The sequence below is a fragment of the Nuphar pumila genome, chromosome 6 (assembly GCF_984573655.1).
Source record: "Nuphar pumila chromosome 6, dmNupPumi1.hap1.1, whole genome shotgun sequence".
In the NCBI taxonomy this organism is placed as follows: domain Eukaryota; kingdom Viridiplantae; phylum Streptophyta; class Magnoliopsida; order Nymphaeales; family Nymphaeaceae; genus Nuphar; species Nuphar pumila.
Genome location: NC_143254.1, coordinates 3,862,331 through 3,875,525, shown reverse-complemented (window position 1 = coordinate 3,875,525; position 13,195 = coordinate 3,862,331).

The following is a 13,195-nucleotide window of genomic DNA, read 5'->3' as shown; positions in this document are numbered from 1 at the left end:
AAATGTCAAAACCCTAAGACTTGTCCCTTGAAAATATTTGAATGAGAATGTCCCGTGAGAACACTCTCAAAAGACAATGGAAATGAACTTGAGTGAGAGTTCATATGAATGAATGAGATGCATATGTTTTAGAAAATTTTAGGGTTTCATTGAGAGAATTTGGGACTCTAGAGTAGATTAAGATGTAGCATGAACCATAAAAACATTGGGGCAGGTATAGCTCTAGACTTCTGACTTGCCAACTCACTACCATGCATCCTATACTACAGTGGACTGAGTGAGAGTACTTTATAGTCTAACAAGCACCATAGAATTGGGGTATTCCACACGGGTTGCTATACCCATAATAGGTTCTTATCGGTATAACCGAAATAGATAGTAGTTAGTATCGAGATGATGCTAACTTATGAGAATCAAGTGAGAAACTGAGAAAAATTAAAAGACACAAGCCTGTGTGTGATGTGATCGAAAACTAAAATAAGACTAGGGATTTAGAACCCACTACAGTTGTAATTCTGAGTTTTAGATTCACTCCCTTTAATTATCACAAGTGTAGATTTCAGGTGACTTGAGAGAAATGATTTGGTATTAGGACGTTGTCAGTCTTCTTCAAGATGTAGGTGACCTTGTCTTTCCTGATTTGGATGATGTAGCCTTTATGGCTTTCATGGAATTTGTTTTATTTGAATTAAAATGATAATGTTTATTAAAAAAAAAAAATTGTATCGTATTTTCAGCGTGCTACTATGGTATTTTCCTAAAACTTCGCTTGTGTATAACTGTTTAGTTATACACTGCCGGTCTCAAACCCGGATAAAGGAGTAGGGTTGCGGTAGGCCTGTGACAACCAGCATAAAAACTTAGTCATAACCTATGAATATGAATCAATATGAGAATTTTGTTGGGGCGTTCCCTACTGAGCGACGCGCTGTACTCTATAGGCCCGGAGGCAGTGATAAATGGGCAAGGGTTGCTAGGTCGTCACCCGAAAGTGACGCATCACACCGGCGCCCGGGTGTGGTGTCAAATAGGCAAGGGTTCCCTAACTTTGTTGGACGGGTGGGGGTAAAGAAGTCAGTCCAAGAGCATAAAATTAGGTTAGCCACTTGGAACATAGGGTCTTTAACTGGTAAGTTGGTAGAGTTAGTAGATGTTATGTGTAGGAGAAAAATTGATATTTTATGTCTACAAGAGACCAAATGGGTAGGTGAGAAAGCAAAAGTGATAGAACCCTGGGGATATAAGATTTAGTATACAAGAATAAATAGGAATATGAATGGAGTAGGGATTGTTATGAGTCATGAGTTTATAGATAATGTAGTTGAGGTCCGTAGGAAGGGTGATAGGATTTTACTTATTAAATTAGTATTAAGTACGAATATTATTAATATTATTAGTGTTTATGCACCTCAAGTAGGTTTAGATGATTCCATTAAACATCAATTTTGGGAAGATTTAGATGGAATAGTACAAGGGATATCTTATGAAGAAAGTCTTTTCATCGACGGGGACCTTAATGGGCATGTAGGCATTAGTAGGGATGGATTTGAGAGTATCCATGGAGGCTATGGCATTAGAGAAAGAAACGAAAGTGCAGAAAAGATTTTAGATTTTGGTTTGTCCTATGATATGGTCTTAGCAAACACTTTGTTTAGGAAGAAGGAGTCTCACCTAGTAACATTTAAAAGTGGGGTTAATACGAGTCAGATAGATTTTTTCCTACTTAGAAAGAGAGATAGGGGTTGTTGCATCAATTGTAAGGTTATATCGAGAGAAAGTGTAGTTACACAACATAGAGTCTTAATTTTAGATCTTAGAATTAAACAATGCCGCAAAAGGGATAGACATAGGATAGATCCTAGAATTAAGTGGTGGGCATTGAAAGGAGCTAAACAAGGAATGTTTGTAGAGCAAGTAGTTAAGGAAGTTGATTGGTGTCTCGAGGAGGATTCAGAATCAATGTGGAATAAGATAACGGGTGGCATGAGAAAGGTGGCTAAGGAGGTATTGGTTGAGTCTAAAGGCGGTGCACCGCTAGGTAAAGATACATTGTGGTGGAATGAGGATGTCAAATTAGCTATTAAGGTTAAAAGAGAGTGTTATAGAAATCTAAGTAAGAGTCGTGATAATGAGAATTTGGAAAAGTATATGATAGCAAAGAAGAAAGCTAAAAAAGTAGTTTGAAACACGAGGGATAAGGTATATAAGGAGGTTTATGACAAGTTGGATACCAAAGAGTGCGAGAAGGATATTTATAGGCTTGCAAAGATGAGAGATAAGAAATCGAGGGATCTGGGTATGGTTAGATGTATCAAAGATGAAATGCAAAGGGTTTTAGTCAAAGACGAGAAGATTAAGGAGAGATGAAAAAATTATTTTGATAAGCTATTTAATGAAAGTCATGCTCAGGATCTTGGAGACTTCTCCATTCCTTTTTATGAGATGAATCATGACTTCATGCATAAGATTTAAAAGAAAGAAATTGCAGAGGCTTTGAAGAAATTAAAATCAAGAAAGGCAGTTGGCCCAGATGGTATACCTATCGAGGCTTGAAAATGCTTAGGAGAGAAAGGTTTAGAATGGTTGACAAATCTTTTTAACAAGATTTGCCGGATAAATAAGATGCCTAATGAGTGAAGGAAGAGTACTTTGGTGCCTTTATATAAGAATAAGAGTGATATAGAAGATTGCACAAACTATTATGGTATAAAACTCATGAGTCATACTATGAAACTTTGGGAGAGGGTGATTGAGTCTAGGTTGAGGAAGGTTGTCATGATATCGGAGAATCAATTTGGTTTTATGCCTGAAAGATCAACTATGAAAACTATACATCTTCTTAGACAACTTATTGAGAGAAATAGAGAGATGAACAAAGATTTGCATATGGTTTTTATTGTTTTGGAGAAGACATACGATAGAGTACCTATGGACGTTCTCTTGTGGACAATGATGAAGAAAGGTGTTTCTATCAAGTACATTAATATAATTAAAAATATGTATGAAGGAGTAGTAACCAATGTTCGCAGGGGTGACAACCAATTTTCCTATAACGGTTGGGTTACATCAAGGATCTGCTTTAAGCCCTTTCCTATTTGCTATAGTGATGGATGAGCTTACGAGATCAATTCAAGAAAATATGTCGTGGTGTATGTTGTTTGCTGATTATATTATTTTGATTGATGAGTCAAGAGCTGGGGTTAATGCTAAGTTAGAATTATGGAGACAGACATTGGAAGCAAGATGTTTTAATTAAGTTGAGTAAGAGTAAGACAGAATACATGGAATGTCGGTTTAGTAAGCAACAAAGTAGTGATGGGAGTGTAGTGAAGCTTGGTGAGCAAGAAATAACGGTGGATGATTGTTTCAAATATTTGGGATCTATCATTCAAAAGTATGGAGAAATTGATGGAGATGTAAATCATAGGATAAAGGTTGGGTGGATGAAATGAAAAAGTGCAACTGGAGTGTTGTGCGATCGTAGAATGCCATTGCGGTTGAAGAAAAAGTTTTATAGGATGACTATTAGGCCCGCTTTACTATATGGTATGGAATGTTGGGCTGCCAAGAGACATCATATTCAAAAAATGAGTGTAGCCGAGATGCGTATGCTGAGATGGATGTGTGGAAATACAATAAAAAATAAGATTCAGAACGAGGAGATACGTAAGAAGGTAGGCATTGCACCCATTGAAAATAAGATGAGAGAGAATCGTTTACGGTGGTTTGGACATATTCGGCGAAGGCCTAATGATGCTCCAGTTAGAAGGATGGAGAAATGAGAATATATATTAGTTAAAAGAGGTCGGGGTAGGCCTAGGAAGACATGGATGGAGGTGATAGGAAAGGATATGAATGCTTTGAACCTCACCGAGGACATGCCATTGAATAGAAATGATTGGAGGAGAAGGATTCATGTGGAAGACCCAGAATGATTTTCTTTTTCGGTTCATATCGCCTACCCCAATTGTTTTGGGATGAAGGCATAGTTGTTGTTGTTGTTGTTGTAGTACTATGGTATTTTCCTATGTAAAGTGATACCCATGAACTCAGACTCCAAAAGTCCAGAATCAAGGTGTTACAAACTCATGATGCTCGACACACACAGAGAGAGAGAGAGAGAGAGAGAGAGAGAGTTGTAGATAGAGAGAGAGAGTGATTGAAAGAGAACCACCATTGTCAGAACATCACTGCCAAGAGAGGTAAACCCTCCTCTTTTCTGCTTCTTTTCTGTTTTAAGTGAGAGGCTGACAACCATAGCTGTCGGCGTGCCTATTGAGCGGAGACAAACAACCAGAGAGAGAGAGAGAGATAACCTGAGGTTGCCAGCAACCTCTGTTAAGAGGGTGAAGGTTGGGGAAGGGGCCGATGCCACTTTTGCCTTCACCACCACCCTCTTAAGTTGGAAGACTAACTCGATTTGGGGGCAGCCCAGACCGAGTCGGGTCTGTCGGTCGGTCTGGGTGACCCAGAAAAAAAATTGATGCCATGTTTTTGGTGCGCTACTTTGATATTTTTTCTGGGAAGTGATACCCACGAACCCTGATTCCAGCAGTCTCACATCAAGGTGTTATAAGCACGTTTTCACTAGTCAGCCTGCTGCCATATCATGTATAATCTTAGGCACAATTAAAATGGTGATTTGTGGGTGCCACTGTGAAGCTTTTGCTTGTGGGGCCAGATACTTTCGGTTCCATCTCTTTCTGTAAATGATGGGCTTCTGCCAAAAGTATTGTTCCATGTGTTTTGCTGAAGCTATTAAAAGTAATATTAGCCTACTTATCCCCAGATTATTTAGAATGGAGACGTCACGTCACCTCTAAAAGTCATTGGCACAGATTGTTTTAATCTAATCGTATCTCATGAATGTGTTCAACATGTAAAAAAATGCTAGGGATTGGATCTTGAATTGTGTTTTTTTGTTAAAAAAACATAAAATTATGACACGAAAAGTATTGCATACTGTGGGTTGTTGATTTCTTGAAGCTTTATAAAAGCATGCCTCCCTCTTATATTCGGATGATCCAATGGCCGATTCTCACTAAGTAAAACATGTAGATCATATTCCAAAAGTTTGTCTCATGAAAAATAATAAAAATAAAAAAACAGCATTTTTACCTCATGTAGTCATGTTCAGATTTGTTCCCATTTAGAATTGACCAGACTTAGCAGACAGTATTATGCAGACATCAAATTGTCAATTTGGAATATAAATGTCCTGTTTATAACCAAACATTATCCTGTTTATTTATGTAGTTGAGTTTCATAGATTCCACATCTTGAAACATAGAGGGGCTTGGTGCAGTGGGAGGGGTTCTTGGCCACTAGAAGGGTCATCTGAGTTCCATTCCCATGGACATCAGCCCATATATATATATATATAACATAACCTTGACTTCCTGTCTAGCAGCCAAGGCCACACCCCACTATGCCAATCCACCTTGGGGCCAAATTGGTCTGCAAAGGTCCAACCTAGAATTTTTGCTGTAAACAAGTGTTGTCAGTATAGGTGTGTATGGTCCTGAATCGATTATTTTTAATAAATATAAAAAATAGCTTAAAAATAGTTTTTTTAATGGCTTTAACATGTGTTATGTGTTGCGTTCTAATTGACACCTAGTATTTTTTTTAATTATTTTTTTGGCCGATACAGGTCCGATTCCGATAATGACAACATTGTAAAGGAGGTAAAAAGATGTCAAAGACTTCTGACCACTAACCTTTTAGATATTCTTCACCATATCCACAAAGGTGTCCATATTCAATGTACCAAATTTCCTTTCTAAAGTTAAAAATTGTTATGGCTGAACATAGCTACGACCCTAAATTAAGTGGAAGAATGTAACATTGGAAAACTAACAATCAAAACTAGAGACTCCTTTGTGTGTTCCTTGAACACATTTGACTAATCTTTTTTAGGAAAAAATAAGTGGAGGTTTACTTTCAATGAGATTGTTTTGTATATATATATGTATATACAGGGCCATGCAATGAGCATTGCACAAGCAACTTCTGTTGGGAAGTTCCAAGAGTTCTCTGGAACACTTCACTAGTGTCCTAGCAACGGACAACCTATTGAAGTGTTTGGGGGAACTCTAGGGGCCTACTCAACTTTATCTGTCAGAGTGTGGTAGGCAATGGCCAAAACTAGAGAGACACTCCATCAAAGCCTGTGTTCTTTGAGAGGTTCATTAGGCAATCCCCCTGCAGCAAGGTGCTTCATGTTGAGAGGTCCCAAGAGTTCCCTCAAACCCTTCATTGGGGCCCTTAGTAATTGCCCTACTGAAGTGTTTGGGGGAACTCTAGGGGCCATTCAACTCTCTACTAAAAAAGTACAATAATAGCAAGGTTCTCATGGAGGTGGTATTTCAATCTCTAGTAATGCATTTTTATCTTAATAAGCAAAATCTTTTTTAATTTTATAAATAGGCTATTTGATATATTTTTCATGCAATAGAAAGTACTTAAGACATTGAGAGGTCCAAGACCTTTATTGAGACCCCTTGTTGAAAGCTTCGTTGGACTATGTTGGAGAAAGACAAAGGTGAGGGAGGGGAAGGGGAAGGGGGTGGTGACAGGTATTATTATTATTATTATTTTTTATTTTTGAGAGGCAAGCTGGGGTTAGGCAGATCCCTACCAATTATACAACTATAACATTGGGTTTTGAACGGGCAATGTCCCGACACAAGGTGACGTGCACTAGCTGCTCCTACCAGACAAGCCTTGGCCCAGTTGGTACGAGAGGAGCTATTATGATAGGGCCCTAAACTAATGAAAGCACATAGTATTCTAAAACTACCGATCAAGACTATAGACATCTTATGTGTTCCTTATGAACATCTAATTAATTTTTTTTTAAGAAAATTGACTAGGGTTTACCTTCAGTATGATTGTTTTGCATCTACATAACAAGGTCAAACAATGTGCACTACACAAGCAACTCTTGTTAGGATGTCCCAAGAATTTCCTCAACTACTTCATTAGGGTCCCTAGCAAAGGGCAACCTACTAAAGTGTTTTGAGGAACTCTAAGGGCCACTCAACTTGATCGGTCAAAGTATTGCACTTAGTAACTAACATCATATGGCCCCTAGAAACTCCATCAAGCCTCTATTATTTGAGAGGTCTACTATCAATACTTTTGTATCAAGGTGCTTCATGCTTAGAGGTCTATTCAACTCTTAACTGAAGAATTGTAAATAATGGCAAAGTTATGGGGGTTGTACTCTTATATCTAGTAATGTATTCTATCTAAAATAAACAAAATATTTATGATTTGTTATAAATATATTTATTATGTATACTTTTTATGCATTAAAATAGTTATGATGTTGAGATGTCCAAGCCTTTCACTAGCACCCGAAGTTGGCATCCTTAATTGAACTGTGGTTTTACAAGAGGGGTGTTGTTAGGGGAGGGAGAAAAGAGGAACTCTAGAGGGGATTGTTAGAAAGTTGCACAATGGAATAAACAAGAGAGAGAAGAAAACAAGCACATACATTCATATGGTTTGGCCAATGGTGTACATCTACGGGCGACAGAAGAATAGAGAATTTCACTATGCCAAAAAGAAATTACATGACGACTCTCTGTTGTAGAAAACCTAAAGCCGCACAAAACACTGAAACTTACAAAAGTTATCTAAGCAAGAAAACCCTAAAAGAGTATTTATAGGACCTTGTTACAAATGGCCCAATCCCTCTGCAGACTTTTAAAAAAATCTTCAATATGGTTTTCTTCAAGTGACATGTGTGAAGATTATAACATGGAATTCTAAGGCGCATCTCAACAGGGATGATCGACCTCCTATGCCGAAGAGTTACAACAATAGCAAGAGCATTGTAATGTGTTCCTAAATTACATGGTTTTGTGTGGGGGTGGTGGGAGGAGTGGAGGGGAGAAGGCTGGCACTATGGAGGAGCTATTGTGACATGATCTTAAATTACATGAAAGCACATAGTATTGTAAAACTACCTCTCTCAAGACTATAAACTTCATATATATTCCTTAAAAGCATCTAGTTAATTTTCTTAGAATCATCAATGGAGGTTTACTTTCTGTATGATATTTTTTTATATAGATATAGTTTCCTTAACTGCTTCACTAAGGTCCCTAGCAAAGGGCGTCCAATTAAAGTGTTTGGGGGAACTCTAGGTGCCACTCAACTTTATTTGTCAAGAGTTTTGCACTAAATGGCAAACATTAGATGATCTCTAGACACTCCATCAAGCCCTTTGTTCTTTGAGAGGTTTATTAAGCAATGCTCTTGTAGCAAGGTGCATACCTGAGAAGTGTGCACCTCAATTGCACAATCAATAAAAAGTCAAACACTAGCGTGTTTGACAAAATAAACATAGCAACTCTAAACAACAAGAAGGGAGAAAGGGGTCTTACGTCTTCATCTTGTTCTTGAGTCAGTTATTTTGTCTTTCTATTCTCATTAGGGGACAACAATGTGGTGGAGAGTCGTCCACATGGAATAGTGGAAGTTGTTACTTATGATATGTCAACAGAAAGCTCCTACAATGTTTGTGCATGAAGGTCCTGATTGTGCAGTTAATTAGTTTTATATGTTTGTATTTACATATTATCTTTTTTTTTTTTTTTAATTTAGGTTAGTTTTCATATTTATTTTAATGTAGTTTGTGGCTTTAAAAATATTGAGAAAAAATCCAGCTTGGGCTCATTGTAAAGAAGAAGATCCTAATGATTTTTCAAAAAGGGGAAGTTTGATATGTAACTATTGCAAACAAAATGTTAAAGGTGGAGTTGCTAGAATGAAGTAACATTTAGTTCCAACAAGAAAGGGTGCTAGAGAGTGTCAAATGTTGAAGCAAATGGAAAACAATTCTTTGAAGCATCAAAAACAAAAAGAGAGATTGGCAAAGATGAAAGTTTTTGTGATTCAATATTAGGTGGTAACGAGCTTACACTTGCTAGTGGCATTAGAATTAAAAGCTCATAGACAAGGTGCCCCCATAAACTAATTTGTGAATGCTAAAGCTCATCAAACAACAATAAATAATGCTTTTAAAAAAGAAGAAAGGAGATTTGTCCTGCTATAAAGAGCTTTATTTATACAAAAGCATTATCATTTAATTTATGCAATAGCCCATATTTTGGACCTATGTGTGATGTTGTGAATTATGAGTGAAGATGCAAAGCTCCAAGTTTTCACAAGATAAAAAACATGCATTTTAAAAGATAAAATGAATAAGACTCAAGTAATTGTAGAAGAATATAATAAATTATAGTAAAAAAATGCTTGTAGCATAATAGCATATGGTTAGACTGATGACAAGTCTAGAAATTTAATCAATTTCCTTGTTAACAATTCTTGTAGTCTAGGTTTAAATCCCATAGGTGTCACCCCTTGCACAAGCTAAAGTGTGGTGACCCCTTGGGTGCAAGGTAGGGGTGGCAATAGTGTCGGGTTGGTGGGTCAGCATACCTCAACCCGAACCCGACCCGTTTATTAAACGGGTCAGTTGTGGCAAACACGAACCCGGCCCGTTTAATAAACGGGTAACCCGACACGACCCGCCAACCCATTTAATAAATGGGTTGGGTCGGGTAAACGGGTTCTCAGGTCAGGTTGGTGGGTCGGGTTGGCAGGTTGGCAGACGAGTTGGCGGGTTGACCCGCCCGCCTAACCCATTTAATAAACGGGTCAGCCGGGTTGGCGGGTTGGCATACCCCCAACCCGAACCCGACCCATTTAATAAACGGGTTAGGCGGGTCGACCCGTTTATTAAACGGGTTGGCTTAAGCCCAACCCGAACCCGCCTAAGAGTCGGGTTGGCGGGTCGTGTCAGGTTTTGCCACCCCTAGTGCAAGGAGTAAGCCCACTGACAATGACTATAAGTACGGTAAGAGGTTAATCAATTTCCTTGTTAACAATTCTTGTGGTCTAGGTTTAAATCCCATAGGTGTCACCCCTTGCACAAGCTAAAGTGTGGTGACTCCTTGGGTGCAAGGAGTAAGCTCACAGAGTTTACATTGCTAGGACAGCCCAGTCCTGCCTCCCGAAACAGTTAAAAATAAATAAATAAATTTAAAGCCCTGTCCTAGCCCAGCCCTGATTCCATATGAAATAGATTTTTATCCATTTTTTTTAGTCCAGTCCTAGCCCAGCCCTGACTGCAACAAATAGTTTGATTTGTCCATATGAAATAGATCACTTCTGGTTTATATTGCAGACTGTTACATCAGCACAATCACGTTTTATATTGTTTTCTTTGTTTGGTTAAGTAAATTTTTTTTATGCAGCATCATCCGATCATGCAAAGCACATACACTCATGCATGAACAATTAACATTTATTAATGCCAATCATGCACCAGCGTGATTTACATTAATAAAACAATTATTATTTTTTTTTGCAGCAAGTACTTTGTAGATATCTTGTAGCTATAGTTTTTTTTTATTTGTTATTGTTGCATCTTAGTTAAGTTAGACGTTATTTCACTGTTTTACATTAAAGTAGCAATCTGTTTTAACGATTTTTATAGTAGTAGTTAAATAAGTATTTTTTCGTCAAATATCTAGATTAGAATTTATTGTTCTAGGTTAGCAGATTGGTTTACATTTGGGAGATAGTTGTGGAATTAATGTCTGGTAGTTAGTTAGTTTTTCTCAAATTGTAATCATTATCGTTAAATAGTGCATAGTTTAGTTGACGTTTTTCTTCTTAAGCATTAGTTATCTGCTAAAATTAGTTTATTTAGTGTGATTAGATTCCTTGACGTTCACGTTTTAATTAGTTAAGTTAAAATTTTAGCTAGTGCAGATTCAACATTTTATTTGTGGTTCATAATTAGTTAGTTTGGATTTAACGGGTTCTTGATTTTAGTAGTTAAAGGTTGTTCATTTTATTTCATATTCAATTAGCTTTCATTAAGTTTAATCAATTAAGTTAGATTCATTTACTTTATTATTTTAATTGTTAGTTTAAATTCATGATTTTCTTGTTTTGATTTAGTTAGTTGTTTTTAATTTGTTTCAATCTAGTCAGTTAGTTTTGTTATTTTGTCATTCAGTGCTTTAGGTTATTACATGTAGTTAGTTTGCTCTTAGTAGTTAGATTCTTGTTTTTGTGATTTTTCTTTAAACTAACCTTGAAGTTTTGTCTAGTTTTGTTGTATTTTGTTTTGTGTTTAGTCTTTTGATTCTTGCAGGAAAGCGTTTGGACGTGCGGTGAGCTCTCGAAAATACCCTTGAAGAGCTCTCTGAGGTCTCCTCAAAAGGCCTTTCAGGCCCTCAAAGAACCCTTCAGGGAGCTCAGAGCACTGGAGATCTTTTCTTTTATTTTTAGCTTAGACTTTTATTTTATTTAATTTAATTCAATTTGGGTTTGTAATAAGACACTTTATTTTTATTTGTTTAAGCCCTCTGTGCGGGCAGCGATCTCATTTATTTAATTAATTAATTTTTATTTTAAAGCAAATAAAGAGTAATTTAGTTTTTTTTATGAAATACAAAGTATTTTTTATCGTTTTTTCAGTTTGACCTGAACCTCACCACTCGTGCAAGCCAATTTTTATTATTTGATGCACGATTTGCACAAACATTTTTATTCAAAAAGTTGCATCACCAATTTTAGTAATAATAGTGGGCTTGAGGAGAAGGTGTCAACCTCTTCAATCCAGGTTCAACTTCTGCAGGAGCCACCTAGCTTTTTTTTTGGATTTATAAACCGAAAAAACTACACCCGACAAGAAGACCTAATCATGCTGGCTTAGCCTGCCATACCTATAGTCGTCATGCCGGTAGCGTAAAACCCCGAGGCTAGAACCCCTCCTTCCAGGGCCTATGCTATGCGTTGGCTTGCGCATAGGGGCGACATCCATGAGAATTGAACCTAGACTGCTTATGAACTCTTTCTTCAAGCACTTTTGTTTGGGTAGCAAAAATTGACAATGAAATGCTAAATCTTGGATTTCTTAAGTACAAGATTTAGAAGCTACAAGATTTATCAAATTCTTTATTTGTTTAGGAAACCCTTTTAGGTTTTGGCTGTATTGAGCAATGGGTATATCCTTCTCAACTATGTCTATCAATCTGCCATGTAGGACCCCTAAAAAGTCAGAAACAAAATTTTAAGGGTGAGAGCACGTTAAGAGAGGCTAACCCAAAGAATTTTTCAATTAACAAGTCGGGCCTAGGCCCAGTATGAGCTGACTAATTGCCGAATGCCTGGCTAAGGTCTGCTTGCTAGGCACATGGGCCTAATTGGGTTGGGCCTAGCTGGGTTGGTCCGTGAATAATTAAATCAAATAAATATTTCATATACAACACAATGTGACCTTGTGTTATTAGCATCAACGCAAATCAGCCCAAAATTGGTTTGATAAGGGTTGATTCAACCATCAATTGTTTTTTCATATTTTAATAACTTTAAAGTATTTAAATACTTTTAAATAATTTAATGTCTTAATGATTTCAAGTTGATTCGGTTAGAGTCTAAATAGGTTGATTCTCTCAATTGATTTGAAAATTGATTTACACCTGAAATCAATATTGCCAACATTGCATACTCTCATATATTTATATAACAAAAAATGACCGTACAGTAAAATAAAAATGATGCATTTTCTGAAAAACTCTACAAGTTTTGAAAGTCTGCTGGTGTCCAAAACAATAACTTTTCTTTAGTAAAAGGACCTTTTTGCCTTTTGCACATGCAAATTTCCTTTAAATATGTGAACTTGCCTTTCAAATATTTAATACTTATTATTTTTTTTAATAAGTATGTGATTTTCCTCTTAAAATATGTGATTGTTATACTTTATTGTGTCATTTACTTCTCAAATACGTTCTTTTGAAGTGTCGCTCATCGCACTTTTAAAGCATCACTAAAGGCTTTAGCAACACTTTTGAAGCATTGCTAAAAACTATTATGCTTTTGCAGCATCGCTAAAGGCTTTAATGATGTTGAAGTGTTCATTTTTTCCAACACTCCTTTTACTAAAAATTGTATAAGGGGCACAAATAAAAAATGTATGAGAATACTCATGTAAAAAGGTCAGGACATTCGCAAATGTTAAAACATGCATAAAGTCATATGCAAATGTGTGGAAGAAAATTTGTATATTTAAGAAAAACTTCACAAATATAAAAAAAAAAATTATATATTTTGGATTTTTCAAATCAAAATTTGTTTATCATAATAAATTGGAATGTGTGAAGGGTGA